The sequence below is a fragment of the Hyperolius riggenbachi genome, chromosome 2, assembly GCF_040937935.1.
Source record: "Hyperolius riggenbachi isolate aHypRig1 chromosome 2, aHypRig1.pri, whole genome shotgun sequence".
NCBI classification, from domain to species: domain Eukaryota; kingdom Metazoa; phylum Chordata; class Amphibia; order Anura; family Hyperoliidae; genus Hyperolius; species Hyperolius riggenbachi.
Genome location: NC_090647.1, coordinates 70,563,781 through 70,580,889, shown reverse-complemented (window position 1 = coordinate 70,580,889; position 17,109 = coordinate 70,563,781). Strand labels below are relative to the sequence as shown.

The 17,109-nt window shown below is 44.6% G+C and overlaps 1 protein-coding gene across 1 annotated transcript in view; it reads left to right on the top strand.

Moving 5' to 3' along the window:
• The window catches only part of LOC137545539 (solute carrier family 35 member F2-like), a 56,812-nt gene that overhangs the window by 1,645 nt on the left and 38,058 nt on the right, over nt 1-17,109 (top strand). The gene's annotated exons all lie outside the window — the stretch shown is intronic.

Sequence of the window (17,109 nt, the reverse complement as noted above, 5' to 3'; positions counted from 1 at the left end):
GTGTCCTGATCTGACCTGAGCACAGACAACTGGCGATATTGCAGGATTTAGCAGGATTGCAGGAACAGGAAACAGTTTGATCCCTCTCAGACCTGATCTGACAGGGATCTATCTGATGGTCGAATCTAGTGGCCATCTGTTAAGGTACTAAAGAGAGAAAGGACTGGCCCTGCAAGAACCGCACCACACATAATATAGTAGAAAAATACAAAAAAGCCTTTATTTGTACCATACAGTAAATAAAACCATAAAAACAAGAGCACATTAAGAATGAACTGCCCTCAATGAACAATATATGGATCAATAACACACATACATATGCGTGACTGTACAACAGAGCACACCGGATGGCTGCAAGTGAAGAAGTGAAGAGAGGCTGGAAAAAAAACAGTTAGACACCCTGTAAGGAACAGGGTGAAAGGATAGAAATGAGGAGGGGATGACAATCTAGGTCCCCTGTCAGTGGTAAAGACAGTGAAAAGAGTGCCCGCAAAGTAGCAATCCTAGGCAGCGTGTATAAACAGGTGATGGGGACACTGGCCAGGAGACAGTGAGAAACGTGTGTGCAGCGGCAAAGCCGGGCTGCCTGGGTGCAGATGAAAGGGTGTGCAGGGCTGGAAGCCCAATCATGCGGAAATCCGAGTGGTGTGGGAGCCAGAAGAAGGAGAAGCTTACCGGTGGTGCTGGACAGGAGGGAGTGCGTGACAGGAGCCGTCGCGATTCGCCGCAAAGGGCGGCTTCTTCCGGGCAATCTGTTAAGGTGGCCATACGCTACATATTAATGTTGGATACACACGGTGCGTTCCCGCACTCGATTTCCCGCTCGATTCCCGTCGATTCGTTTATTTCCAACATGTCAGATTTGCATTTCAATGGATCGTTAGGTCGATTCGAATGTAAAGTATGCCAAATCGACCTAACGATCCATCGAAATGCAAATCGGACATGTTGGAAATAAACAAATCGACGGGAATCGAGCAGGAAATCGAGTGCGGGAACGCACCGTGTGTATCCAGCATAACATTTGAGGGGCGGAGGGGTGGCGTCACAAGGCCAGTTCCAGAGAGATCAGAGGTCTATTACACATTCTTTTTTATTCATTGTGTTTCCTGTCACTGTAATTACCAATTGTGTCTTTTGTATCGATTCTGCATTATGCTACCAATTTTGTATATTGGTGTAATTGTCTGTATTATTGTGCACCCCATGTTCATTTATTACTTTGTACAGTGCCACGGAATATGTTGGCGCTTTATAAATCAATAGTATTAATATTCTCTTGGTCAGTCTCCCCAAACATCACTAGCGATATGGGCGCCTTTACACTCAGTTCCCATCTGCTGTTGGACTACGTGCGGAAAGTGGGAGGGGACAGTGTAGTGTCCACTCCAATGGTCTGCTGTGGTTTGGCTGTAGACCGAGGCAGATGCATTACCTCTATAGGCTATATGGGGGAACACATCCGCCTGCCTGGGATTATCACGGACTGCACAGAAATGAGGTCCACTTACCGCAAGGGATCCAATGCAGACTGACAAGTGTGAATGGCTCCTATATAAAATAGTAGCTTTGATAGGCTTACACCCCCCTAGTGACCAGGCTATTTTTTTTACAATTCAGCCCACTGCAGCTTTAAGGCCTAGCTGCAGGGCCGTACAACTCAGCACGCAAGTGATTCCCCCCCTCCTTTTCTGTCCACTAACAGAGCTTTCTGTTGGTGGGCTCTGATCCCTCCTGCAGTGTTAGTTTATTTTTTTATTTATTTATATATCTTTTTTTAACCACTTCACCCCCAAGGATTTTCACCCTAATGCTGCTTTCACAGTGGGACGTTACAGGCGCACGTTAGAGCAATCGATACGTTACACAGCCCAACTCACTGTAATGAAAAATCAATGGGCTGTTCACAGTGCCCACATTGTGTTACAGTGTAATGCTGAACGTTCAAAGAAAGTGCAGCATGCTGTGCGTTATAGGTGGTTTTAGCTGCGTTAGACTGTTTGCACATGCTCAGTAAGGGGCGAGTCCGTTATTGTTCCTAGCCACATGGCTAATTAATAATCACTGCACTGTAGTGTTGTCCAGATCATGAACAATTTGGATCTTTTCTGTGAGTCATCCGGATCATCACAATGAAGGATTCGGTTCACAGTGGATGTCTGGAAGAACCAGGAACTGCAGCTTCTGTTCACAAGCACTATCTTCCTGCTGCATCTCTCCCTTCCCCATTAGCACCCTCAATGTGCCCTTATACTCCTGCACCTCTCACTCTGCTGCACCCCTGCTTCCTGCTTCCCTAGTAAAATGATTCAAAGATTCGGTTCAAAGATCCGGATCTTTTCAATGATCTGATTCGAATCATCCGAATCATTGAAAAGATCTGGACTTCCCAGGATAGCACCAAGAGCCTCATAACGCAGCTCAATCTGACGTCCAACTTCAACTTCACTATGCGTTGCGTTAGGGGCACGTCCCCTAAAACACAACGTCTTGGTGTGAAAGAGGACTAATGGACCAGAGCAATTTTCACATGTCAGTGCTCCTCCCTTTTATTCACCAATTACTTAATTACTACTAATCATAACAAAATGATCTATACCTTGTTTTTTCCGCCACCAATTAGGCTTTCTATGGGTAGTACATTTTGCAAAGAATTTTTTTTATTCTAAATGCATTTTAACGGGAAAAATAAGAAAATAATGGAAAAATTTATTATTTCTCAATTTCTGCCATTATAGTTTTAAAATAAAATGTTCTCCTGTGGATAAAACCAACACATTTTATTTGCCCAATTGTCTCAATTATTAAACAGTTTAAATTATGTCCCTATCACAATGTATGACGACAATATATTATTTGGAAATATAGGTGTTGTTTTATCTTTTTTTTGTCCATAATTACAATCCCCTATGTAGTAAAGTAAAAGTAATTTTCCCTCATAAAATATAGATTAATAAAGCTGAGTCCCTAAGGCAACTATTTATGTAATTTTTTTCCCCCAAGTGATTTTTTTTGGGGGGGTGGCTTTGGAAGTGTAAGTTATTAATTTTATTGATATTTAATAAGTGTATGTGTATGTATTGCCTGCATATGTAATTTTACTTTTTGGCCACAAGACGGCACTAGTGAACACTCTCCCGAATAAAAAGGAGAGCAGTGGGCGCAATAATGAAAAAAGCAGCCTAGGTGAAAAACTCAGGGTCAGTCCTCCAACCCCTGTGTATACAGACGCCTCTCGCGCGTGGGTACTGGATCTGGAAAACTGCCAGATCGCTCTTGTGCCTCCCTAGGGGACAGCCCTTGAGACAGCGCTGCCGTAGATCGCATTGCTGTACAATGTAAATAGATGGCTGGGAGACTGATGATGGAGCGGAACTCTGTCATTCAAGTGGGCATGGGCACATGCAATCCCCTGCAATCTTCGCCCCCAGGACTTAATGCCAATTGGCGTGACGTGGTCATATAGGGGTTAATATTAGTTTTGTATTGATTGAATATGCTGCAAGATGTTGGGCCGGCGCGCTGGATTGGATGCTTGGTGGTAACTGTATGCAATATCAAGACAAGCGACGAACACGACAGAACCACCGGGCTTTTCTCCCTGTTGTAAAATGTGCTACCGCGGTGTCCTGTGCATGATTACTTTACCTGTCAGTGTCAACGCTGGCTCTGTCTCCGAACTCTTCCTCACATACACACACCCCAAGATCATTATCTGCAAAAGATCAGTTCTTGCAAAAGACCCGTTCCTGCAAAATGCATTCATAGTCTATGATATCTGCAGATCCTCATACACACCTTGTTTAACTGACATTCATCTGCAGATCAGATCCACCAGGATGGATTTTCAGATCTGCAGATGATTGTCAGATATGCAGATGAATGTCAGTTAAACAAAGGTGTGTATGATGATCTGCAGATATCATAGACTATGAATGCATTTTGCAGGAACGGGTCTTTTGCAAGAACTGATCTTTTGCAGATACTGATCTGTTGCATGTGTACAGCATCTTTGTGTGCAGAATCTTGCAAAGATTTCTATCTGATGGGGAGTTCAGCTCCATAGAATAGACTGTGTAGGTGTGGCTCTCATACTACATGGAAGGGGGTAAAATTGGTCTGATATCTTTCATTTATCTTTCAAGTGTGTACACACCATAATCCACTGACAGACAGCAAACTTGAGTAATCACCAATCAGTCTCTCTGAACACTCCTATTGGGCATTTTGTTAAAGTGAAACTGAACTCTTGCACAGGACACAAGGAAAACATAACAGAAATGCACCCTGTATGTATTTAGAGAGTTTAGCCTGTCTAATTAGTCTTCATTTGTGTCTAATCACAAGTTGTAATTTGATCCTTTCTGTGTCACTGTAACGATTTAAAATGTTACCTCTGTGGTGGAAAGCAGCGCAGCTGCTTTCACACCTGATGTCACCTCTCTGGCCAAGCCAACCCGGGTGTCGCTTCCCGACTCAGCTGGGACAGGGGTCTCTGTTGCAGCAGCTTGGGTCCACACGCCTGCGCATGGAACAAAAGGACCTTTACATGGAGCTAAAGGACCTTTATGGGCAGAGGAGACAGATCAGCTGAATTTGTGGTCAGCTGACTTCCACCTGTCAATCTTCTTTGCAGGTTGGTTCAGCCCCTCGGGCGGGGCTGCTTGAATCTGCTGTCAGTATTTAAACCTGGAGTTGTTACTCTGTCTTTGTCTGTCGTCGTGAACGCTTGTGTGTCAGCACTCAGACCATAGTCAGATCCCAAAGTGTGCTAGAACCGGCCGGAGCCGGGGATCCACACTTAGCCAGATTCTGTTGATAGCTTAAAGTACTAATTGAATTGTAAATGTGTTCTAGTATAGTTTCCAAAGGTGTTGATGATCACGGACCTCACACCTTAGCGTTAGGAATATTGAACTGTATTATTTGTTATGACCTTCTGCCTGCCTGACTATCCTCCTGTACTCTGATTCTGTACCTTGCTATTTCTGATATCCTGTTGCCAAACTCTGCTCGTTCCTGGACTCTGTATTTTCATTCTGATTCTGTACCTCGCTACTCTGATACTCCGTTGCCAAACCCTGCCTGTTTACTGGATTCCGTATCTGTCTCCTGTATCTGTACTGTATCTGTCTGTGTGTTGACGACCTGGATTGCCCGACCTCGAGAACTGGCCTTACTGTTAGAGGCAGTTCCCAGACCTGTTAGTGACACCCTCTCTCTGGTGTCACTCACGTTCTGTCCTTCCCTCTCCCTGTCTGACTCCTCCCCGTGGAGAGTCCAGACTACGGAAGGAACTTGTTGCTGAGCAGTATTCCTATCTGCTCTTGCACCTGTCTTCCAGGTGCGGTCCTCAAAGTATTACTGTTTGCACCTTAACACTTACACTCTCTCAGGTGACCAGTAGAGGCGTGTTATTTGTATCTCTTAGACTGCAGTAAGGTCTGAATCACCTGCTCCACAGGTGACCATTAGAGCTGTGTTATTTGTATCTCTTAGACTGCAGTAAGGTCTAAATCACCTGCTCCACAGGTGACCGTTAGAACCGTATTTCTCTGTCTGTACCTTCCAGCCCCACTAGGGGGCCTTGTGTCTAGTCTGTTCTGTTGGTGTCCTGAGTGTTCCTTACCAACTCCTGTGGTAAGGTCCTGTAAAACCATTAGAGTTACGGTGGCACCAGAAACACACTTACGCTCTGCTCTCGTTCTTGCTATACTGGTATTATTGGTGATTCTGCGGATCACACATAATCGAGTATAGCGTCTGTATTCTTGGTGATTCCGCAGATCACCAATAATCAGTCATCTGAGTAGTGGCAGTAACCGTCACAGTCACATGACTGCCTATGGCAGATAAGCCCATTTGAGAGCACAGGCTGTTAACGATATGTCTGCTTCCATGAATCAGGAAGTAGAAACTGTGCAGATTTATTGCAGGGTTTGTATCAGCTGTAACAAATACATTTTTTTTGTTTAAAGGTTATTATGCTGCTGTGTATCTTTTAGAGCAGAGAGGACGTTCTGAGTTCAGGTCCACTTTAAAAAGATTTTCTTTCCTCTTAAGTAATTGTTTGTAAATACTCCTATTTGCTCTTCCCTACCAGAACTGATGAGAGGAAACAGATAATAATGTTTATCCTTTATAATGACAAGCTGATTAGGTTATGTGCATACTGCAGACCCCTACCCCTTGTATGTGATAAACTATTCACACTGGTTTGTTTTGGCTATGGGGCTCTATTGCCTAGATTGCTCAGAATGGGCCATTTAGAAAACGTTTCATTTTTCCTTCCAAAACTATTTTTCATTTAAATATACTTTAATAATTAGCAGTCTAAATGGTTTACATGTTAATCTTGGCAGCTGCTTATGCTGTGGTTAATGGACCCAAGCAGCTCAATTGCACATTACCTGTGAGACAGTCCCAGCGGATGTTTGCCATAAGCTGGCCAAAATTCATGGGAATGCATAATTCTACCATTTCCCCCTTCTTTCAAAGGGATTAAAACCTACCCCATACCACAGAACATTCATTATACCCATAATACATACTATTTAAAGTGGAATATAACCCACTATTTCTTCTTTGCTCTAAAAGATTATTTACAGCACATAATATACTAACACAATGTTTTTTTTAGTAAAACAGCATTGAAAGGGTTACATCACAGGACTGGCTTTTTCTCCTGCAGGGGCTGCTGCATCCCAACTGGTGATTAGCTTATCTTCTGTATACATTCTTTACTTGATACAATTAAGTAAACATTCTCTGGCTGTGCAGAAACTTATGCTAATAAGTCCTGGAGTGAAACACAGGTCAGAAATCACTGATGGCTGCATTTAAAACAGAATTACAACAGTTATGAATACCATGCACCAGCAGCTTTCAAAGTAAATAAACTGAACTTTGGGAAGTTATAATTTATAAATGAATAATAATACTTGTGCACAAAAGCAAATAGGATAATTGTATGGGTTATAAAAAGTAGGAAAACACATTTTTGTTGAATATTTTGTCAGAGTTTTAAACCACTTTAAATCAAACCTGACCCTAGGCAAAGCTACCTAAGGTAAGCACAGAGGTTTATGCTGGATCCACTTAGGCTTGTTTCACATCATAAATCACAAGCGCTGAACAAGTTATTGAGTTTTTTTAACACTTTTAACTTAGAAACGTGCAGCATGCGGCACTTAGAGATCGGACCTCACCGGTGGAACGCAGAAGTATGCCTGTGTTCCTGCCGTCACTGCTGCAAACTGTTAATGCATACTGAGGGGAGAGCCAGAGGTGGGGGGGGGGGGGCTTGGGGGAGTGGCGCTCAGAAGAGCGCTTATAGTGTGGCTGAGCCCATAAGCGCTTTTCTGAGCACTTTGTGATTGATTAGTGCTTTCTCTAGTGTTTGCCATGTCAGTATACTACAACAACAACAACAACAAATAACATTTGTAAAGCGCTTTTCTCCCGTGGGACTCAAAGCGCATAAGCATGGCTCCGACCATCGTGGTACAGAGGAAGAATTTTATAAATCTGGAAATGCCAGGCTAAACAGGTGGCTTTTCAGTCTGGATTTGAATAGCTCCAGGGATGGTGCTGTCTTTACTGGGTGTGGTAGGGAGTTCCAAAGAGTAGGGGCAGCATGACAGAAGGCTCTGTCTCCAGATTTTTTGAGGTGCACTCTGGGAGTGACCAAGTTTATAGAACTTGCTGATCTGAGGTTGTGAGAGGTGTGGTGCAGCTTCAGCAAGTCCTTCATGTATCCAGGGCCCAGACTGTGCAGGGATTTGAATGTCAGCAGTCCAATCTTGAAGAGTATTCTCCATTCTACTGGTAGCCAGTGCAGTGAGCGAAGGATCGGTGTAATGTGACAGTGGCGAGGCTGGTTTGTTAGCAATCTGGCAGCAGCATTCTGCACTAATTGCAGGCGGCGCAGGTCTTTTTTGGGGAGGCCAGCATAAAGGGCATTGCAGTAGTCCAGCCGTGATGTGATGAAGGCGTGGACTAGGGTTTGAAGATCCTCTGGGGGAATCAGATGTTTAATCTTTGCAATGTTCTTCAGATGAAAGAAGGAAGATTTAACTACAGATGAAATTTGGTTTCTGAAACTCAATTCCCCATCGATTAGTACGCCAAGGCTGCGCACAAGGTTGGAGCTGTTTATGTCTGAATTCTCAATCCTGATTGGTGTTGCTTTAGGATAGAGCTGTTTTGATGGCGAGCACTGGCTTTGGACAAACAGGAACTCAGTTTTGTCAGCATTCAGTTTCAACCAGTTATCATTCATCCATGCCTGAAGCTCAGCTAAGCAAGAGTTTATTTTTGGGGTAGGGTCTGTTCCACCAGGTTTGAAGGACAGGTATAGCTGTGTGTCATCGGCGTAGCAGTGGTACGTCAGGCCATGTCGTTGGATAAGTGTACCGAGTGGCAACATGTAGATTGCAAACAGCAGAGGGGATAGGATTGATCCTTGTGGCACTCCGAATTGTAGAGGTGCAGGTTTGGACATTATAGGTCCTAGGTCCTATAGGTCCTATACTACTGGCAAAGCCCCGCCTCCCATTGCCCTAATAGGACATCCAAACTAATAAAGGCCCCTACTGACCCCATACTGCCATTCCTTTTTTAGTCCTCGCCTCCAGCAGGATTTGTTTCCCTTACCTGCTCTCTGCGGTTCCAGCAGATTGGCTCCCCTGCTGTAGTCCACGGTCTCAGGTAGCTAAATGCTCCAATGAGGCGTGAAGTCCCCTCTGGTACTCTCCGGGACACATTTTTTGCAAAATCCCTGCGTCCACGCTAAGTACCTAAACGGTATTGTGGTTTCCCTGCAGCTGGTAAGGCTAGATGGCATTTATTTGATTCCTCTGACGATGTAGGCATTGACTGACAGTGTCTATGCCCGTCTTCCTTGAGCAGTGATGAGCTACTTCCAGTTCTTGCGCGCGCAAGATTTGCACATATTTACAGATTTTCGGCGGAAATGTCCCGGCGGCTATCTTTACTGAGGTCAGAAGGAGGTTTTTTAAATGAATAAGGAAATGCAGATAGCGTCCTCCCAAGCGTCAGACGAGTGCGGCTTGAGTCTCTGGAGTGTGGATATTCATTAAAATCCGAGCTTTGGGTGAATCCGGATAGTTCTTTCCGGATATCACCCAGTAAACGTGGGCGGGGGGGTCAATCTTACCTGTCTGACGTCTTCTTCGTCCATCCCTCGGCGCTTCCCACGATGCGCTCCACGCACGTCACGTGAGTGTTCAACCCGGAAGGAGGAAGTGTTTATACTCACGTGATGTGCGTGGAGCGCATCGTGGGAGGCGCCGAGGGATAGACCAAAGAAGACGTCAGACAGGTAAGATTGACCCACCCCCGCCCAGGTTTACTGGGTGATATCCGGAGAGAACTATCCGGATTCACCCAAAGTTCGGATTTGAGCATCACTGTTCATTACTATGCTGTTTCCCCTGCATTGTATCTTCTGAAGGTAGGACTCGAGGTTTATTTTCTATGGCTGCAAATTCTGGGTTAGTCTTACAGTCTCTGTTCAGGTCAGTGGTCAGTTTCTTGAATTGTTGGTAGTGCTGCATACTGATTGTTCTTGGTTTTGCTCAGAATAGATCCTTTGTGGTGTACATATATGTATTTAGTCAGTGTTTTAAGCTGTAGATGACTATTCCAGTTAAATTGTGAAAATTATTTGGCGAGTATACTACTGGTTGTTCTATTATATATATGAATATAAAGATTAGTGGTATATTGAAGGAGATTACCCAAAGTCAAAGTCTACATCTAAATCAAAAACAAAATCAAAGACTAAGTCAAATAAGCCTTATGAAGACTCAAGAGTCAGAGAAGATTCTTGACGGCATGAGTCAAGAGAGAAGTCAGGGACACATGTAGATGTATCCAAAGATCGAGAGGTCTCTTCGCATAGAAGCGGATCTAATGAGAAGTCTAAAGATTCAAGGCTGGTGTCTCACTCTAGTGATCTCCAAGGCCAAGATAGTAGAAGAAGGTCGACTTCAAGTGATAGATCAATTCAAGAGATTCATTCTATTCCCTCGGCAGTGGGGGAAGCTCAAGGATTAGTGGGACCCCCATCAGATAGCTGTTGGATTTGTGGGAGACCATCTCTTCCTAATAAGAAAGTTTTTGATTTATGTCATATTGACATTGCAAGAGAAGATAGAGATGTATCAACTCTAATGAAACAGGTGGTAGAAGATGCGGTATCAAAGTTGTCCGAATCTAGAAGGTCGCCCCAACCTGTAACTTCAAACTCTTCCTCTCTAGACAGAGTCTCTTCAGATCTTGATTCTGATGAAGAGGAGGTTGGGTTTGATTTTTCATTAATTCCCCCGTTTGTCACTCGGGTAAGAAACGTGATTGAATGGGAAGATGAGGTTACTTCACCCAAAAATAATAAGAAAAGGTACTATAAACACTTAAAGTGGACCCAAATTAAAAATACAAGATTTCAGAAATAAAATCTATTTTCTAAATTATAATAATAAATAGTAGCCTTTTTCAGCTGCATGATGACAAATATAAAATATTTTACATTTATTGGAGGAACCCCTCCCTTCCTTTCAAATTGCCGGGACAAAATCCGGCAAACTGGTGGAGTAGATAGTGTCCAGCAATGGAGGAATTGCTAATGGCTGCCCCCAGTATAACCCTAGTTATGGAAAGAGAAGGGTGAAAAGCATGCACTGAAATTATCATAGGTTTGAAGGAGTGTTTATTTATTTTTGTATGTGTCAGAGTGGAGCAACTAAATATTTTTAATTAAAAAAAATGTTTGGTTTGGGTCTGCTTTAAGTAAGGAAAAAATGGTGTTTCCCCTAATGGAAGAGATTAGAGATCTCATTCTATAAGAGTGGGAGATACTGGTTAAAAAACCATCCTTGAAGAATTGGTTTCAGAAGATGTACCCTCTCTCAGAATAGAGCGAAGCTTAGGTTCAATAGAATCCAGTAGTTGATGCATCTTTAATGAAGATAGTGAGAAATGTAACATTTCCAATAGAAGATTCTATTTTGTTCAGAGATGTGCTAGATCGTCAAATAGATCAGGATCTTAAGAGAGCATACTTGTCATCAGGGGAGTCATCTAGGATTGCGATTACATTGACTTCGGTAGCAAAAGCTATGAAGGTTTGGGTCGAAGATTTGCAGAAGGCAATTAAAAGAAAAGTAAACTTAGATGATTTATTATTTGCTTTCTGAGAGTTATCTTTGACTGCGGATTTTGTTGGTGCGGCTAGTGTCGATCTAGTCAGAAGTTCGAGTAGGTCTATGTTATATTCAATTATGGCCAGAAGATGTTTGTGGTTGAAGCCATGGGCAGCAGACCCAACTTCGAAGCAATCTTGGTCAAAAATTCCGTTTGATGGAAAGAACTTTTTCCGTCCTAAGATGGATGCTGCCATCTCAAGAGTGACTGGAGGAAAGTTGGGGCTTTTGCCCCAGGATCGCAAATTTAGAAAGCAAAGATTTCCACAGTACAGGAAGCAAGTACATAATACATTTTCTGAAGCAAAGTCATACAGGCCTGGGAAGGAATTTAGGAGAAATTGGAGGCCAAATCAGACCTTCAGAAATCCAACAGGTCTAAAGTTTCTAATGCTACTCCCGATACTAGCAAGTCTTTTTGAGAGGAGGCTCGTCCAAGATGTTCTGGTGGGTGCAAGGTTGCAACACTTCAAGGGCATTTGGGCGGGAAGCTTGGAGAAAACATGGGTTGTGAAGACTGTTCCTTTAGGTCACGAGTGGACACTCAAAAGAGGTCCACCAAGGGACAATGTAAATCTTACAAAAATTCCAAAGACAAAAGAGAAAAAGTTAGTTCTGAAAGAGTATATTTCAAAAACTAGTTCCGCCTTCAGAAGAAGGTACAGGCTATTATTCTCAAATTTTTCTAATAAAGAAAAAAATGATAAAGCAACGTTGCAGGTGTTCTTGTTGGCTATCACTTCTGGTAGGAGGATATCTGAATTACAAGCATTATCTCATAAAGAGCCATACCTAGTGTTTTTTCACGATCGAGTGGTATTGTTTCCGGTCCAGTCTTTTCTACCAAAGTGTACATCAATTCTTCATCTAAATCAAGAGTGGTCTCTGCCGGCATTTAATTTACAGGAGGATCCTTCTAAACCTCATTCTTTAGACATTCCGTCTAGAATTAAAGCCTATCTAGAGGCAACAAAGCAAATCAGAGATTCGGAAAGACTGTTTATAATTCCGGCAGGATGTAGAAAGGGGAAAATGGCAGCCGCAAGAACTCTAGCTTGTTGGATTGTAAAACTGATTCAAAAGGCTTAGAAGTCAAAAGTATATCTTCTTCATGGGCAGCACTCAATAAGGTGTCATTGTTAACTGTGTGCAAAGCAGCCAATTGGTCTACAGATAACACTTTTTTAAAGCATTACTGTGTTGAGCCTGCTTCACTCTCAACTGTAGAGTTTGGAAAGAAAGTTATTTCTTCTGCTCTTGATAATGCAATGTGACTTTCATTTATGTTTTCTGCTTGAGTTGTATTAAATTTATGTTTAGCATACCCACCCAGGTTGTGTCTAGTAGTTATTGTCCAGTAGTATACTGACATGGCAAACACTAGGGAAACTGGAAAACTGTATACACACCTTGGGTAGTTTTCCTTTCCTAGTGTTTGTCCATGTCAGTATACGGCCCTGCCCTATGCTGACGGCTAGTTCTAGTAACATGGAATGGCAGTATGGGGTCAGTAGGGGCCTTTATTAGTTTGGATATCCAATTAGGGCAAAGGGAGGCGGGGCTTTGCCAGTAGTATACTGACATGGACAAACACTAGGAAAGGAAAACTACCCAAGGTGAGTATACAGTTTTCCAGTTTCTGAGCACTTTTTAAAAATCGCTCCCATTCACTTTCATTAAAATCGCGGTAAAATTTCCAGCGATTGTGCGATCGCGTACGAGAAAAATTGCAGCGATTTTTATGAAAGTGAATGGGAGCCATTTTTAAAAAGCGCTCAGAAAAGCGCTTATAGTGTGGCTGAGCCCTGACTGCTGCTATTCAAGTATTAACCTGCTTGGCGGTATGGACGAGCGCAGCTCGTCCATAACCACCGGAGGGCGCCATTTAGGCCCTGGTGGGCCGATTTTCTTCATTTTTTAAATAAAACACGCAGCTAGCACTTTGCTAGCTGCGTGTTTAGGACGATCGCCGCCGCTCGCAGCCGATGCACCGCATTACAGCCCCCCGGACCCCGTGCGCAGCCTGGCCAATGAGTGCCAGGCAGCGCTGAGGGGTGGATCGGGACTCCCGATGACGTCACGACGGGGGAAGCCCTAAAGGAAATCCCGTTCAGAACGGGATTTCATTATGGGCATAAGCGCCGACGGGGATCGGAGGGGTGGGAGAGATGCCGCAGGGAGGGGGAAATCATGTAGCTAGCGCTAGGCTAGCTACATGATTTAAAAAATAAAATAAATCAAAAAATACTGCTGCGCCGCCACCCTGGCGCATTTAATAGAACGCCAGGGTGGTTTTAAAGATAATCTATAATTTTGAAAAAAATAAAGAAAAGTCAGCTACTTACCTCGGGAGGAGGAAGCCTCTGGATCGTAATGAGGATTCCACTGTCCTCTTTAGCCAGCCCGATCCAGTGCTGGTGGCAACCCCGAGCAAACATGGGCGACCTCCCTGCGCAGGTGCAGCTTTCTGCCTGGGCTCTGATGGAAAAAAACGGACCCAAAGCAAAAAGCTGCTAGTAAGTGCGCCTATGTACATCGCCGACAAGCAGACTTTCGGAGATCCCACCTGGACTTTTTTTCCGCTACAGGTTCACTTTAAAATACTGTTGTGAGCTCCACAATAGTTTTCTCTGCTAAAGCCGTCACAACACATTTTACGTGACGTCACACAAAGGATTTTCTCACAGACTATACTTCTGCCTGTTACACATACCTCCCAACTTTTTGAGATGAGAAAGAGGGACACTTTAGCCACACCCCTAGTCACACGTACCATAAAGATTTCATTAGAAAAATATGTTGTTTTAAAATTCAAACCACACTGGTCCTTTCTATCAAGGTTCATTTTCCTTCACATTAACATTTTAAAATTAGTAATACATCTATTTAACCACCCTGGCGTTCTATTACCTGCGCCAGGGTGGCGGAGCAGCAGTTTTAAATTTTTTTTTAAAATCATGTAGCTAGCCTAGCGCTAGCTCCATGATGCCCTCCTCCCTGCGGCGTCCAGCGCGTACCTTCGATCGCCGCCGGCGCGTACCCACGAAAGGAAATCCCGTTCTGAACGGTATTTCCTTAAGGGCTTCCCCCGTCGCCATGATGACGATCGTGATGACGTTATCGACGTTGTCGACGTCAGATGGAGTCCCGATCCACCCCTCAGCGCTGCCTGGCACTGATTGGCCAGGCTGCGCAGGGGTCTCGGCGGGGGGGGGTCGTTACGAGGCGGGTATCGGCGCATCGGGACCAACACGCAGCAAGCAAAGTGCTTGCTGCGTGTTTTAAAAAAAAATTGTGAAAATCGGCCCAGCGGGGCCTGAGCCGCGCCCTCTAGCAGTTATGGACGAGCTGAGCTCGTCCATACCGCCAAAGAGGTTAAAGGAGTTATCAGGGGAAAAATGAATAAAATAAGTGCTACTTACCGGGGGCTTCCTCCAGCCCCAAGCTCCCAGCATGTCCCTCGCCGCAGCTCTCCCCGCAGCCGTTCGCCGCAGCTTGCTCCCGGACCCCAGCAATGACGTCAGGCCGACCTCCAGGTCGGCCTGTACTACGCCAGCGCGAGCGGCGCTGTCAATCACTGCTATGTGGGCTGGAGCGGACCGCTCCGGCCCACGTGGAGGTGACTGACAGCGCTGCTCGCGCAGGTGCAGTACAGGCCGACCGCTGGGGACCGGGAGCAAGCTGCGGCGAACGGCTGCGGGGAGAGCTGCGGCGAGGGACATGCTGGGAGCTTGGGGCTGGAGGAAGCCCCCTGTAAGTAGCACTTATTTTATTAATTTTCCCTGATAACTCCTTTAACCATTTCTGCCGCCCGGACGTGAAGCTCACGTCCGGGCGGCTGCTCTGCAGCTGTGCGGCGCTTCAGCGCGCGATCGTGGGCGCGCCCTTGTGGTATCCCCCGGTAGCCCTGGGATCAGTGAACAGGAACATGGTTCCCGATCACCGATCCGTGTCCCCTGCAGAAAAACAGAAGCGCTCTCACAAGAGGCTTCAGTCTTTCTGAATGTAAAAATGTCCGTATCCCCCTTGTGCTTCTGCATAGCGAGAAGCAGGAGGGGAAAAAAACTGAAGGTGGCCATCTTGTGGCCAAATAGTAAAACTACATCTATATATTTTTTACATTACAATTTACACATCTAATAACATTAAAAATTAACTGTTTATTTCCCACACCAAAATATTACCCCCAAAAAATTTTTAGTGGAAAAAAAAATTACAATAAAAAAAAAAAGACATAAATAGTTACCTAAGGGTCTGAACTTTTTAAATATGCATTTGAAGGGGGGTATACTACAAACATTTTTTTAAATTATAAGCTTGTAAATAGTGATGGACGCAAAACGGAAAAAATGCACCTTTATTTCCAAATAAAATATTGGCGCCATACATTGTGATAGGAACAAAATTTAAATGGTGTCATAACCGAGACAAACGGGCAAATAAAATACATAGGTTTTAATTATGGTAGCATGGATTATTTTAAAGCTATAATGGATGAAAACTGAGAAATAATAAATTTTTTTCCAATTTTTCTTATTAATCCTGTTAAAATGCATTTATAAAAAAATAATTCTTAGCAAAATGTACCACCCAAAGAAACCCTAATTAGTGGCGGAAAAAACAAGATATAGATCAATAAATTGTGATAAGTAGTGATAAAGTTATTAGCGAATGAATGGGAGGTGAAAATTGCTCTGATGCATTGTAACAAATATAGTGGCAGCTGCGGCGAACAGCACCGCCGCCGCTGCCTCCGCCCGTCCCCCCGGCATCTGGGTCGCCGAGGACGGAGGTAGCCTGGGGGGCCACAGCTGCGGCGAACAGCACCGCCGCCGCAGCTGCCCTCGTGCTCCTGCCCGTCTCTCCGGCGTCTAGGACGCCGAGGACGGGGCTTTCTTTTGCCCATAGGGTCGCTGTCTTGCGCGGGCGCGTGCACAGACAGGACCTTTATGCTGGGAGGAGAGGCGTCAGCTGACCTGCTGACGTCAGAGGAGACTCACGACACCCCGGATTGGCTGATGGCAGGAGGCGTGCCAGTGAGGTCTCCTCTGCTTCTTAAGCCTCCGGGCTTCATTCAGGAAGTGTCTGCTGTCGTGAATACATCTAGTGTTAGCGCTCAGACCTTAGTCTAGATCCCAGGTGTTGAAACCAAGGACTTCACACCTAGACTAGGAGATTAATTATATTGTGATTGATATTCTGTGTTTGACTCTGGCTATACTCTGACTTTGCTCTAAGTTTATCAATTCTGTACCTCTGCCTATCTGCCTACGTTGCTGAACCTCTGCCCGATTACCGACTACTCTTCTACCTTACGATTCTGCTCTGATACTGTCCTCTCTGTTGCCAACCCCTGCCTGTCTGACCTTTCTACTCACCAGTGGGCCCACGCCACTGGTGAGGTGTTAGCTTCTCCAGCTCCTCTGGTGAAGTGATTTGCTAGTGACCAATTGCTCCTAGGCTGCAGTACAGTCTGAATCACCTGTCCCTCAGGGGATCATTAGTTGCAGTGCTGTTTGTACCTCCTGCTCCTAGGCTGCAGTACTGTCTGAATCACTGGCTCCTCGGGAGATTGTATCTCTTCAGTTTCAGTATCTCCAGCTTGCTGGGGTTTGTACTTTATTATACGGTCAGTGTGCCGATAGTACCTCACCAGCCCCTCTGGTGAGGTCTCGTCAAACTATTAAGTTACGGTTGCACCAAGCACTACATACTCAGCTCCTTGTGCTGCTATACTGGTATTATTGGTGATTCTGCAGATCACACATAATCAGGTATAGCGTCTGGATTATTGGTGATTCTGCAGATCACCAAATAATCAGACATCTGAGTTGCGACACCTAACCGTTACATGCATAAGGTGAAAAATCCCAGCGGGCTGAAA